Here is a 15,169-nt window from a genome sequence, read left to right on the forward strand (position 1 = left end):
AATTAATGCATTACACTGCCAACCTGTAAACGATTATTTATGAAGTGATAATTTATATGTCAATTATACACTGGAGGTTTATTTATAATGTATCTTAATGAATTATGGCCAGTAGTGGTTACAAAAATAAAAGATGTATAAACATGCCTAATCGAAAATTCTACAGTGGCTTTACTTAGTAACTTTCATAACTCATTATTATTAAATTTTTAATTAGTACAAAGTTACCCTTATTCATTGCTACAGTTGTGCTTTTAAATTGATCCTTTGTTGCTTTTCCCTTTAATTCTCTATCCAAGACTTCATAATCCTAAATACAAACAACATAAGATATAAGACAATTATTGACTAATAATAGCAAAAAAGTAACCATTTTTAGGGTTCCTCAAGTATTTACTGGGCTTCCCTAGTGGCTCAGACAGTGAAGAACCCGCCTGCAATGCAAGAGACCTGGATTCAATTCCTGGGCTGGGAAGATCCCCTGGAGGATGGCATGGCAACCCACTCCAGTATTCTTGCCTGGAGAATGCCCATGGACAGAAGAGCCTGGCAGGCTATATAGTCCATGGGGTCACACAAGAGCTGGACATGACTGAGCAACTAAGCACAGCACAAGTGCTTATGAAGCTATTTGCATAGCTCAATGCTGACATCTGTAGAAAAGATAATACGTTTTTCAGAAAAAAAAAAAAAACACTAAGATTTTTCTTCTTTTACATGAGGCTTATATAAAGGTTGACACACTATTCTAAAAAGTTTTCTTTGTGAACCTGCTACAAGGAAGAAAATCTGACAATTCCAAACAAGGGTCAACATACATCATGAAAAAATAAATCACAAAAAATGATTTTAGACAACTATTTTAGACATCACTCATACAATGAAAAATAAATCTTAAGGTTAATATTTTAACATCATGGCCCATATTTAAAAGGTATCATTTTAATCTTAGAAGGCAATGCTTTAAACACTGAAATTTTAGAGAGGATAAATATAATCATACATTCATAACACATTCTCACAAGCCAAGTAAAAGGAAACAAAACCACTGGTAAACAGCCAGATAGATCATAAGAAGTATCATGTCTCAGCTATTGTTTACTATAAAGCATGAATAGTATTACCTACATGCCTCTGCTGCTGCTGCTGCTGCTGCTAAGTCGCTTCAGTCGTGTTAGACTCTGTGCGACCCCACAGACGGCAGCCCACCAGGCTCCCCCGTCCCTGGGATTCTCCAGGCAAGAACACTGGAGTGGGTTGCCATTTCCTTCTCCAATGCATGAAAGTGAAAAGTGAAAGTGAAGTCACTCAGCCGTGTCCGACTGTTCGCGACCCCATGGACTGCAGCCTACTGGTCTCCTCCGTCTATGGGATTTTCCAGGCAAGAGTACCAGAGTGGGTTGCCATTGCCTACATGCCTCAGTTAGATTAACATTTCTCTGACAGTAAATTCTTTTTTTTTAGGAATTTTCCATTCCTTTTAGACTTTATCCGTTTGCTTCATGGATGGACCCTAGAAATGATTATTATTTTTCTATTTGTATTTTTGTTTTCTTATCAACACTTTTGTTTTCTCATAACCAAAATGCACAGAAATCTTGCACTGTCTGTATTCAATAAATCTCACTCAACATTTGGCATAGCTCACTCCAACCTATCTTTAATAGGTAGCAATCCCTTTCCTCACAGGTGCTGTATCATTCTGACAATCAAGGCACTGGTGTAATTTCCTTTGCCAACATGACAAAACAGGGAACATTCTACACCGTTTCACAAGCACCAGCCCAATGAGACCATGAGTTCAGCTCGCTCATGGTACAATACTACTGTAAAACATGATAAAACAAGAAGGTCCATGTAATAATTTTTAGTTTGTACATATTCTCTACAAATTTTAATACTAAGAATCTCATTTGTTGTTGTTGTTTGGTCTCTAAGTCTTGTCCGACTCTTTTGCGACCCCATGGACTGCAGCTCGACAGGCTCCTCTGTCCATGGGATTTCCCCACAAGAACACTGGAGTGGGTTGCCATTTCCTTTTCAGGGGAATCTTCCCAACCAAGGGATCGAACTCACATCTCCTGCATTGCCAGGCAGATTCTTTACTACCAAGCCACCTGGGAAGCCCAAGAATCTCATTCAGAAAAAAATAAAAATTAATCCAAAGGAACAGTCACATTTTCCTATTATGCTCTTGATTTCATAATAGGCTACTCTAGAAAGTCTTCCTGACTGATTCTCCAAATCAGGATAAAGTGACATCCACTAATGAGTCAAAACAAAATTCCTATTTCCAATCAGATAGGTAATAAAAACACACAAGACAGCTGATTTTTTTGCTGACTGCAACTACAACAAGATAGACTGGTTGAGCAACATTAAACTTGGCTCAGTCATGTAATGGCCTCAGTTTGGGATATAACTGAATTTATAACGACAGAAGCAAAGTTGTAATGTACAATTAAATAATTTACTTGAACAGTTGCTTTCCATATAGGAAGTAATATTGCCCAGTTGCAATTTGGCTAAGATGGATTGAACCATTATTCAGGGTAAAACAATTTTGTTGAAATCTGGAAATCCTTCAGAAATCATCTCAATCTCTCTGATGACTCTTGACATTGTTTCTTTCTCCCTTGGAATAGTATACAGCTGTGTTCTCCTTTGTAAAGGCTCTGGACCTACATTTAAGCATAGTAACTGTTTGGGAAGACATAAATATATCTCACATATTTTACAGAAGAGATAACCACTAAGGCCATTCAGTCAGATCACAATGATTGAAACAAAAAATAAAATTCAGGGATAAAGAAGAGATAGAAAAAAAGCAAAAAATCCTTGTTGGCATATTCCTTTCTAAACATTTAATATTATAAGGAAAACACACTGTGAAGGATATGGGTTTTTCTTTTTCTCATTTTATATCTCAGTTGACAACAACTCCTACATACTTAAATATACTTAAAGTGGAACTCCTACATACTTAATAATATTCCCTCCAAGCTAAGTTATACACCAGGAGAGGTATTTTATGGCCTGTGGAACATTCTTATTCATGACCTTAACATTTTAGAATAGGCTGATGGATAAGGAATACATATTCCATATTGATGAACAAATGATCTGGATCCCAGGATATGTATCTTCAAAGTTCGAAAACTTACACTGTCCAGTAAAAATCTCTCATTATCACCCTTTGAAAAGGTCTTGAAATTGCAACCACCTATGGCCAAATATAATTTTCTGAAATCTGTCCCCCATACATGGATTTATGAGTCCCATGGTTAGACAAAGGGAAATTATCCAAGGCAAAGTTGTCCAAACAGGCAGTTATCCAGCAGATTGGAGCCAAGACAGTTCTCTAGAGGTAACTGCACAGGTTCAACTGCAGCTGTGTGGGAACTATGAACACCAATCAGTTCTATGAAGTTTGGGTGACCCCAGGAAGAACAAACTGGGAAGACAGTTTTTGTGTCCCAGTCTATTGGTATATATTTTTTAAGTGGGAAGGAGGCTTAAAACATTTATGTATCTGTAGTGTTTCTACCTCTAAATAGTTATATTACATCATGTTATGCAAATTATCATTATAATATCATAAACTTTTTTGCACCCTAAGAGTATTCAAGTAGAAAGCCAAGCAGAAACATAAGACTGAAAACACAGTGAAAAATATCAGACACTACAAAGAATATCATGGTGCCTACAAAGAATAACAGTCTTCTACATGCAAACTAGCTGTACATATGTAAATCTCATTTGAGCCTCTGGATAACCCAAGAGGTAAGTAGTAAAGTTATTATGATACTTTCACAGATGAGGAAATTAAAACTCAGAAAGGTTGGGAAATAGTCAAAGGTGCCCAGACAGTAAGTGAGAAGTAAGGATTCAAACCAGGTATTCTTTTTTGAGAACCAGCACTCAATCCACATATGCCTTTTAGGGCAAGCTCTGCGTAGGAAATTGGAAGTAGTGTCACTGCTCCTGCACTGGAGTGGACACATTACTACTACAAACAAAATCTGTGTTCTGTTAGCAGAAAATGTGGGGAAGAGGAGTGAGGATGGTGAGGTGAATATTGGGTAGAACTGACAGTATCTGCAACATCTTATATGAGCCTTCTGGTGTTCACAATTATTTTTCTTTTTCATTATGCAAAATTTCAAACACACACAAAGTAAAAAGAACAGTGTAATGAATTTCCATGTACCCATCATCCAGCTTCAACAGTTATAAACATTCTGCTATTTGTTTCATCTTTCCTAATTTTTTTTTAGTTTCTGACCTGGCCAGATTTCTAAGTAAACTAAATTATAAAAGAAAGCTTGACTAGATAACCAGGACAAATAGTGTCACTATATATCTAAGTTAAATCTAACTGCTTTTACATGCTTTACTACTAGCAAAACAAATTTGATTAAAGGAATCACTTTTAGTTACAGGTATATAGAATTCAAGTGAAAATATCCAGTGAATCCAATTGTATATGAAAGGAAAAATGCTTTTATTATTCAAAATGCTCCTGATTTCTAAGAAGAAGGGAGTCCTTTGTTGGCTGATTAGATTGTTGAGTGAAAAGGTAAAATACAGAAAATTCAAAAACACTATAATTATAATCCTTTCAGAAAAGGTTTGAAAAGGAAAATCTATGAGAAAGAAGCTAAGACTCAGTATAGTTGAGAAGCTGTTGGGACGAAGTTGGAGAGTAGAAAAGAAATGTGATATGGGTTGCACCAGAAAAAGAATTCTGGAAAATTAACAAGAAGATACGTATTAAATTTTGCATATGGTATGTAATGTACATTGTTATTCTCTCTCCATGCAACGTTCAGAAAAATTTCTATTTTTTACTAATGCACTGAAAAATTGAATATATTTAGGGGAAGCTTTGAAGTGTTGAGTCCTGCTTTAAAATACGTCTTCTCAGAAGGATACTACCATGTTAAAATAATAATTATGTGTTAGAGGATCTTTTCTAAAGTATACCTGACTTTTTCTTTTATTACTTATATCACATAAATAATAATATATATATATATTTAACATATAATAGAGCATATAGGAAATAAAGTCCACTGAAGCATACTGTGCCCCTATGGGGATCACAAGGCTACCATTAACTATGCAAAAGTCTGGGAAGCTGAGGGCAGGAATGCCACACTTAGCTCTAACAAGTAGCTTTCAGTGGTTCTCCTCCAACACCTAGAGAATGTTTTATTATGCATCAGGGCATCTTGATTATCATGGTGCTGACAAGGAAGTCTATTACTGATTGGCACCTAGTGCCTTAGAGGTAATAGGAGACACCAGTAATGAGCCACATAAGCATTTTATTTTTTTCATGAAGATATACACTCTTTAAATGTTTACCAAAAATGGGAGCATGCTAATACATGTAGTTCATAATCTGTGAAAAAGCATACCTTACTGGAGTGTTCCATTCATATAAAAGGTAGGAACTGGTACACATGTTTAAAATTTTTGAAACTTCTCCTAGTTCTAACTTGAAATTTCTCTACTGCCATGCAGAAGAGAGTGTCTTTGTATTATTAAATAACATCTCATTAAAGAATATGTACTAATTTATAATTAATGTGCATTCCTAAAATAATATCAAGAATGAAATTGGCCCCTTAAATAACTGTCACTAGAACTGATGGAATGTTCAGAGACATGTCAAAACAAATCAATCTGTATCCGTTGGTGTTTTTGTTTTGCTTTGTTTTTTTCAGCAGTTAGTATATGTTACGTTGCTTCTTAAAAAATATTATATTCATTGTTTCATTTTTTAAGACCCACAATGTCACAGAATCCTGATATTCCCATCTATATATTTGACTATAAAAAGAAAAAAAACAGAAGTGGAAGAAGGTATTCTTATTGGGAAATCACAAATGAAATGATATGTATGAATGGAGGTAAAGAAGATGCATGGTTAGAGACAAGTGAGAACCAAGTATAAAAATGAAGTTTATATTTTCTGAAATGAGGGATGGGGATATGCTACTCAAATACCATTACCTAGCCAACCAACACTAATTCTAGGCCAGTCGTGAACTTCTCACACATCCTTAATGTTGAAATTATAAATAATAAAATAACCCATAGTTATTTGTTACCCTTAGTTATTTGTCACCCTTAGTAAACTACTACAAAATCTGCAGTTTACCTGCGCTATACATAAGGGGTCTGACAGAATGTGGTCCGCTGGAGAAGGGCATGGCAAACCACTCCAGTATTCTTGCCTTGAGAACCCCATGAACAGTATGAAAAGGCAAAAAGATAGGACACTGAAAGATGAACTCCCCAGGTCAGTAAGTGCCCAATATGCTACTGGAGATCAGTGGAGAAATAACTCCAGAAAGAATGATGGGATGGAGCCAAAGCAAAAACGATACCCAGCTGTGGATGTGACTGGTGATAGAAGCAAAGTCCAATGCTGTAAAGAGCAATATTGCATAGGAACTTGGGATGTTAGGTCCATGAATCAAAGCAAATTGGAAGGAGTCAAACAGGAGATGGCAAGAGTGAACGTCGACATTCTAGGAATCAGCGAACTAAGATGGACTGGAATGGGTGAATTTAACTCAGATGACCATTATATCTACTACTGTGGGCAAAAATCCCTTAGAAGAAATGGAGTAGCCATTATGGTCAACAAAAGAGTCCGAAAGGTAGTACTTGGATGCAATCTCAAAAATGATAGAATGATCTCTGTTCGTTTCCAAGGCAAACCATTCAATATTACAGTAATCCAAGTCTATGCCCCGACCAGTAACACTGAAGAAGCTGAAGGTGAATGGTTCTATGAAGACCTACAAGACCTTCTAGAACTAACACCCAAAAAAGATGTCCTTTTCATTATAGGGGACTGGAATGCAAAAGTAGGAAGTCAAGAAACACCTGGAGTAACAGGCAAATTTGGCCTTGGAAGTACTGAATGAAGCAGGGCAAAGGCTAATAGAGTTTTGCCAAGAGAACGCACTGGTCATAGCAAACACCCTCTTCCAACAACACAAGAGAAGATGCTACACATGGACATCACCACATGGTCAACACCAAAATCAGACTGATTATATTCTTTGCAGCCAAAGATGGAGAAGCTCTATACAGTCAGCAAAAACAAGACCGGGAGCAGATTGTGGCTCAGATCATGAACTGCTTATTGCCAAATTCAGACTTAAATTGAAGAGAGTAGGGAAAACCACTAGTCCATTCAGGTATGACCTAGGTCAAATCCCTTATGAGTATACAGTAGAAGTGACAAATAGATTTAAGGGACTAGATCTGATAGACAGAGTGCCTGATGAACTATGGACAGAGGTTCGTCACATTGTACAAGAGACAGGGATCAAGATAATCCCTATGGAAAAGAAATGCAAAAAAGCAAAATGGCTGTCTGAGGAGGCCTTACAGATAGCTGGGAAGAGAAGAGTAGCGAAAAGCAAAGGAGAAAAGGAAAGATATTCCCATCTGAATGCAGAGTTCCAAAGAATAGCAAGGAGAGAGAAGAAAGCCTTCCTCAGGGATCAATGCAAAGAAATAGAGGAAAACAACACATTGGGAAAGACTAGAGATCTCTTCAAGAAAATAAGAGATGCCAAAGGAACATTTCATCCAAAGATAGGCTCGATAAAGGACAGAAATGGTATGGACCTAACAGAAGCAGAAGATATTAAGAAGAAGTGGCAAGAATACACAGAAGAACTGTACAAAAAAGATCTTCATGACCCAGAAAATCATGATGGTGTGGTCACTCAACTAGAGCCAGACATCCTGGAATGTGAAGTCAAGTGGGCCTTAGGAAGCATCACTACGAACAAAGCTAGTGGAGGTGATGGAATTTCAGTTGAGCTATTTCAAATCCTCAAAGATGATGCTGTGAAAGTGCTGCACTCGATATGCCAGCAAATCTGGGAAACTCAGCAGTGGCCACAGGACTGGAAAAGGTCAGTTTTCGTTCCAATCCCAAAGAAAGGCAACAGCAAAAAATGCTCAAACTACCGCACAATTGCACTCATCTCACATGCTAGTAAAGTAATGCTCAAAATTCTCCAAGCCAGGCTTCAGCAATACGTGAACCATGAACTTCCAGATGTTCAAGCTGGTTTTAGAAAAGGCAGAGGAACCAGAGATCAAATTTCCAATATCCGCTGGATCATCGAAAAAGCAAGAGACTTCCAGAAAATCATCTATTTCTACTTTATTGACTATGCCAAAGCCTTTGACTGTGTGGATCACAATAAACTGTGGAAAATTCTGAAAGAGATGGGAATACCAGACCATCTGACCTGTCTCTTGAGAAACCTGTATGCAGGTCAGGAAGCACCAGCTAGAACTGGACATGGAACAACAGACTGGTTCCAAATAGGAAAAGGAGTACGTCAAAGGCTGTATATTGCCACCCTGCTTATTTAACTTACATGCAGAGTACATCATGAGAAACGCTGGGCTGGAAGAAACACTAGCTGGAATCAAGATTGCCGGGAGAAATATCAATAACCTCAGATATGCAGATGACACCACCCTTATGGCAGAAAGGGAAGAAGAACTAAAGAGCCTCTTGATGAAAGTGAAAGAGGAGAGTGAAAAAGTTGGCTTAAAGCTCAACATTCAGAAAACTAAGACCATGGCATCTGGTCCCATCACTTCATGGGAAATAGATGGGGTAACAGTGCAAACAGTGTCAGACTTTATTTTTGGGGGCTCCAAAATTACTGCAGATATTGACTGCAGCCATGAAATTAAAAGACGCTTACTCCTTGGAAGGAAGGTTATGGCCAACCTAGATAGCATATTTAAAAGCAGAGACATTACTTTGACAACAAAAGTTCGTCTAGTCAAGGCTATGGTTTTTCCAGTGGTCATGTATGGATGTGAGAGTTGGACGGTGAAGAAAGCTGAGTGTCGCAGAATGATGCTTTTGAACTGTGGTGTTGGAGAAGACTCTTGAGAGTCCCTTGGACTGCAAGGAGATCCAATCAATCCATCCTAAAGGAGATCAATCCTGGGTGTTTATTGGAAAGACTGATGTTGAAGCTGAAACTCCAATACTTTGGCCACCTCATGTGAAGAGTTGACTCATTGGAAAAGACCCTAATGCTGGGTAGGATTGGGGGCAGGAGGAGAAGGGGATGACAGAGAATGAGATGGTTGGATGGCATCACTGGCTCGATGGACATGGGTTTGGGTAGACTCCGGGAGTTGGTGATGGACAGAGAGGCCTGGCGTGCTGCAATTCATGGGGTCGCGAAGAGTCGGACACGACTGAGTGACTGAACTGAACTGAACTGATACATAAGGGGTCTTCAGCCATCATTTGTGGTATGCCAGATACTGTCCTAGACACAATTAACGTGAAAATGGTTTTCTGCCTCAAGGAATTCAGACTCTAAAGGAGAGGACCAACACGTAAACAGTTAAGTAAATAAACTTTTATACTTGAAATAATAGAAGTATACAAAAGATCGAGTATACCAAGAGACCAAGAAACAGTTTCATAAATGAAGTGAGTCTTAAATCGAGAATATGGGCCAGGGAAAACTGGCATTCCAAATAGAGTAAAGAGACTAAATAAGAAGCAAAGAAGTATGATACTTTACAAGATCTTCAAGTAGTCCCACATGACTAAAGCACAGAATGCAAGGAACAGTATGGTAAGAGATGGCATGAGAGAGGAGGATGCAGCTCACTGAGGGCCACACTGGAAAACTGTGCCATACTATAGAGTTAGAGAAGCCACAGAAGCACTTTTAACTGACAAGCAACATAATCAGATCTTAGAAATATTTATCTGCTATCAGTATTGAAGATGAAATGAACAAATATGAATCAAGATAAGAGAAATCAACTAAAGTAGTCCAGGCCAAGAGATGATGGGTTGAACTATACTTTAAAGCAGTGAGAATGGAAAAGAGGTAGCTTTATGTCAGTGATGTTAACAATGGAAAATCAGTTGGGTTTTGTTACTATATATGACTTTAGTTCAGACCTAGTCCTGTCACCAACTAGCTGTACAACCTTAAATAATTTACATAATTTTCAATTCAAATTTCTCCTTGACTTTAAAATAAAAACAATAATCATTCCTAACTCACAGAGAATGGTTGTGAGAAGTCAGTGAGTTACTGAAATATCTTAAATGCCTATCATAGTATTAGATCGGTTGTTTTTATCATCATCATCAAAGGAATGAATAGAAAATTAGTCCCCAGGTTTCAAAATTTGTTAAGTGGAGATGAGAATTTACTTATGGAGAGAAAATATACATGACAAGTTTTGGACCTGTTAAGTGTCTAACATAAAGTAGGACCTCAATAAAAATGCACTGAGTTAATGAATAAATGAATGCTTGAAATGTCTATGGGAAAACTGGAAGATTTCTATCTGTATGTATCAGATATTTAGGATGCAGCCCTATATTATAAGTATAGATCTGGGAGCTGTTAGTGTACAAATATTCTTTAAATCCATGCATGACTGATTTCAATCAAGCGACCCACGTACTACAAAGGACAGATTGGGCAAACACAGACAAAGGGCAAACACAGAACAAGAAATACCAACATTTTTAAGACCAAGCAGAGAAGTAGACAAAAAAGCATTCTGAGAAGATAATGAACCACTTTCTACATCTGGCAAAGGAAATTTGTTTGTAATTTATGATACTATCTCAAATCACAAGACTTTTGTGAATATAATTGTACCCTTCACATAACAGTATGTACTGAGATTATATAGGGTGAAAAGACAATATAACCCATAAAATATGAGGAAGTCTCTCTTTTCTAGCCCCTTATTAGAAGTTTCATGAAAATATTTCCTAGTGAAGAAGCTCTGACAGAATACACACAAGAAACTTAGTTAAATATAATTGACAGTTGAAGCAGGAAGGACAATATTTTTCCTGTAATTAAAAAGTAGAGTATACGGATGTTGAACTATATATAACACTGCACCCAAAACTTATATGATTTTTTAAAACTACATATAGTTGGCCTCTGCTTACAGTTCCTTAAACAGAGCTCCTAAAACCTTTGTAATTTCCTGAATAAGAGGAGTCATAGGAGCATTTTTTGTTCTAATATTTGGTCTTTATCTTTGGTTCCTCACACAGAGCTACCATGTCTCTTGGATTTTCCTGGGTAATAGAAGCATCTTTTGTCCTACTGAGGCCACTTCTGGCGGGCCCTTACATAGTTGGTCACCAGAAAGACCAAGGCATGATCAAAGGGTTGGAATTTTCAGCCCTCCCGTTGACTGCTGGGGAGGTGGGAGGCACTGGAGATTGCGACCACCAATTGCAACTGGTGATGACCAATGGTGAATGATTTACTCAATCAATGAAATCTCCATTAAAAACTCCTAATGATGGGGTTGAGAGAGCTTCTGGGTGGGTGAATGCATGTTCTGGGAGGGTGATATGCCCACAGAAGGCATGGAAACCTCATGTACCCCTCTCCATATTTTGCCCTGTGCACATGTTCCACTTGGCTGTTCCTTGTTGTATCCTTTAATACCATACCAGTGATAGCAAGGGTTTCCTGATTTCTGCAAGATAGTCTACCAAACTATCACACTTGAGGAGGGAGTCTCAGGGACCCCTGATGTATAGATGGCTGCCCAGAAGTATAGATAGCCACCTAGGACTTGCTACTGGCATCTGAAGTGGGGGCAGTCATACAGAACTGAGACCTTAACCTATAGTGTCTGTGCTAACTCTGGATAGTGTCAGAATTGAATTAAATTGTAGGAAACCTAGTTGGTGTCAGAGAATTGGAGAGCTGGTTGTTGGGTGGAGGAAAAAGTTACTCAAAAGTGTTAGAAAAAGCAGTCTGGAAGAGAGACTAGCTAATGCAAATGCTGAGTACCAAACAGAAGTTTCAAGGGCTTCAGGATATTTTCTACTTTCATGGCTAATCTCTAATAGCCATATGGTCTTAAATAATATATTTCACAAATACAACTCCTCTCACTCATTTTTTTCAATCTTAACAGTATAAATAATAAGGAGAAAATGTGTACTGGCTAGCCCTTGGTCTGGCAAACAGACTTTCAGTCTGCTAATGAGGTAAACGACTTGAACAAAATTAAAGCTACCCTAAAAAATTTAAAAAATAATAAAAACTTGCAAATTTTTTCCTCAGGCAAAACTTATACAGGACTGAATAAACCTCATAATTATTTCCTTTTCTTCATAATTTGCATCAAACTTATGTTTAATGGAGGTTCTGCCTACAGCATGGTTAACCTGGAAAAACTGCACTCATTGAAACCTGGTTCCAGACAGCCGAGTTTTTAAGAACAACTCTTTTTACTGAGAAGCTTACAGGAATTCTCCAAAGACGCAACACAATGTTCTTCTGGAGCAACAAACAATGGATTCTGTAACTCAAATCCAAACACCTCTCTTAAAATGCATGGAGAGAAATGCAATGGTATAGAAGGAGAGGGACTGTACTGGCCTCACAGTCAAAGTTATTATTAACCTTAACTTCCCCATTTAACTTTATATCCCCCTTCTCACATTATGAAAATTTTTGTGACATTTTCTTTACATATGGTTCTTTGTATTTACAACACATTACAGAATTTTTTTCCCAATGAATCCTGTGTTCAATATCATTTATAGAACAGCCTCTTTTTTTTTCCAGTTTCTTCTCATAACCCAGCTAGCACCATAAAGTGAAGGTCATAGCTTTGTATGCGGGAGCCCCTAGACAAAGCATACTTCTATTTCATGTTTGACAGATGTGGCAGTATATCTACTTTGCAATCATGTTTAGTACTGAGCACAGGTGAAATACATGTGCTTATTCCCTAACACATAAAACTTAAATTGGCATAGCCAGAGGCTGTTTATCCTAAGAGTCTTCTCCGCCTAAGCTGAATTAATTCTCTTCCAGTTCTTTTTATCCAGTATTCTCAGCCTGGGTACCATGGCTCTAAATTCCTAATTACTATAAAGTAATTTTCTTCCCTTGAGCAAAGTCTGGTAATATGCCTCTAACAGATGACCTCCAGAATGTAATTTGCAACATGTAAGGCCAAGTCAGAATAATTTTACATAGTTTAAATGAACATAATAAAAATCACAATAGCATCTCTACCTTTGCCAGGGAAGTTAAAAAAAAAAAAAAAGAGGCAATAATAATACACTTAAGCTTAAAATAATGTTCCTAAAATGAACTCTTTCCTTCTTCTTAAAGTTATCCTTCCATCTTCATATATCCCAAGCAAATAATCATTGTTCAAGATTTCAAATCCAAAATTGTTTCCCTCTAATTTTAGAAAAGTGACCAAATTTGGATTCTGCTGTGTTTTTTATGGGAAGGGTCCACTTTGATACTGGCTAAGGGGAAGGATATGTTTCCCTTTTCAAAGACTGCTTCATTTTTCAAAAAGTAATTTCAAAATCTTCCCATAAAACCTTCAATTATTTAAATAATCATGCGTGAGTGCCTGCTAAGTCACTTCAGTCCTATCCGACTCTTTGCAACCCTATGAGCTACAGAACCTCAGACTTTTCTGTCCGTGAAATTCTCCAGGCAAGAATACTGGAATGAGTTGCCATGCCCTCCTCCAGGGGATCTTCCTGACTCAGGGATCAAACCTTCATCCCTTATGTCTCCTGCACTGGCAGCTTGGTTCTTTACTACTAGCACCACCTGGGAAGCCTCTGACTAATCATATCAAACCTAAAACCTAATATTTTTAATTAGTTTATTTTCTATTAAACCTAAAACCTAGTATTTTTTAAGTTTTAAAATGTGACATAAGTAACTGAAGCTCTTCCTGAATAATTACCACTAAAACTGACTTGTCATTCATTCATCCTAAACCCATTTACTTACATAGATTAAGGTCAAGGCAGAAAATAAAGCTACCTCTGTAAAAATCACCCCAAGAGTAGAAGATACCAACTACAGCTATACGTGCCAGTCACAGCTAAAAAGAGCAAAGTTGCAGGCGTCTTAAAGACAGGAAATAAAAATAAACCCAATCTTTCCAAAAATAAACAACTTTCCACTTGCAATGGGAACTTTCTCCTACATATAGGTGAGGAAAAAAGCAATTCTCAGGGGCGCGCATTTTCCTACAGCCATGAGTATTTTCCAGTCATACTATTTTAATCCCAACTAAGCCACCCTCCCTCTCCTTTCTATCAAGAACATTTATTTATGACTGGTTGGGACTGGTGAATACAGTATATGAAGCTTCTAGACTTTTTTTTTTCCTAATAAGACTGCTCATGTTAATTAGCCTTCAAATATACTCTCAATATATGAAAATACAGAGCAGTGTACCCACTGCTTCCTAATTCCAATTCAATTTAGTCATAAATGGAAAATATGTCCAAGGCAACAGAGTCTCTGAGTACTTAATGGTGGCTACATTATTCAAAAAGCTTCACAAGCATGACTGAAAAAGAGAAAGCCTGACGCACCCAGGAGAGATATAAAGGAGACAATTGTGGCAGTAAAGGGGCCAGAAGAAACATTTCAGAAAAGGGAGGAGAAAGGTGAAGAGTGCAATCAAGTTAATGACATTGAATATTTGAAGAATTAGGAAAACTCTCAAAGCATAAAAATTGGGACAGGAAATTGTATATACAACATGACTCCAATTTTGTGATACAACTGTGTATTTTCTTGAAGAAAACAAATATTGAGGGGGTTCTCCCCTAGATTAGTTGAGGTGTTTTTTTTTACTTTTTCATTCCACTACTTGTATTTCTTATCACAAACTGTGCTTATGCGATTGAAAAAAATACATACTCACGCGTTTCGTGAAAATGCGGCTCCTTTCTTGTCCTTATAATTGACATAATGCGTCGCTAACGTTCATGCTCTCAGTAGAGTTGGGAAGTAAACCGGTCCATTAAGGCTACTCCTTTTCTTCTGGCTGTAAGATACAACTTGAGGGTAGAAGAATAACTTCCGGCTAAGCAAGGCCTCTTTGGAGTAATGACAGCTCGTGAAAGGCTTCTCTCTGAGGACGTCACCTTGCATGCTATCTCCAGGCCTGGTCTCTGTCCTACGAAAACTACTGAGGACGCGCTGGGCTCGGCCAGGATTTGGAAGCCCCGAGCTCCACCAAGGTTAAACAGTGAACTACCACAGCGTCTCCTAGCCACTCAGGATTGCCCAGAACTGACTGCGCTGCTCCC

At 37.7% G+C, this 15,169-nt stretch overlaps 1 long non-coding RNA gene across 1 annotated transcript in view; it reads right to left on the reverse strand.

Annotated features, from left to right (window-relative positions):
- Positions 1 to 15,160, reverse strand: part of LOC145525363 (uncharacterized) — a 65,200-nt gene extending 50,040 nt beyond the window's left edge. The window contains exons 1-2 of the long non-coding RNA XR_014068137.1: positions 15,005 to 15,160; positions 14,782 to 14,904 (exon numbers count right to left, since the gene is read on the reverse strand). This is a non-coding gene — a long non-coding RNA (uncharacterized LOC145525363). The remainder of the gene's footprint in view (positions 1 to 14,781; positions 14,905 to 15,004) is intronic.
- Positions 15,161 to 15,169: the final 9 nt, after the last annotated feature.

This window comes from Giraffa tippelskirchi, chromosome 11, assembly GCF_054371585.1.
Source record: "Giraffa tippelskirchi isolate mGirTip1 chromosome 11, T2T-mGirTip1v1.2.pri, whole genome shotgun sequence".
Lineage (NCBI taxonomy): Eukaryota > Metazoa > Chordata > Mammalia > Artiodactyla > Giraffidae > Giraffa > Giraffa tippelskirchi.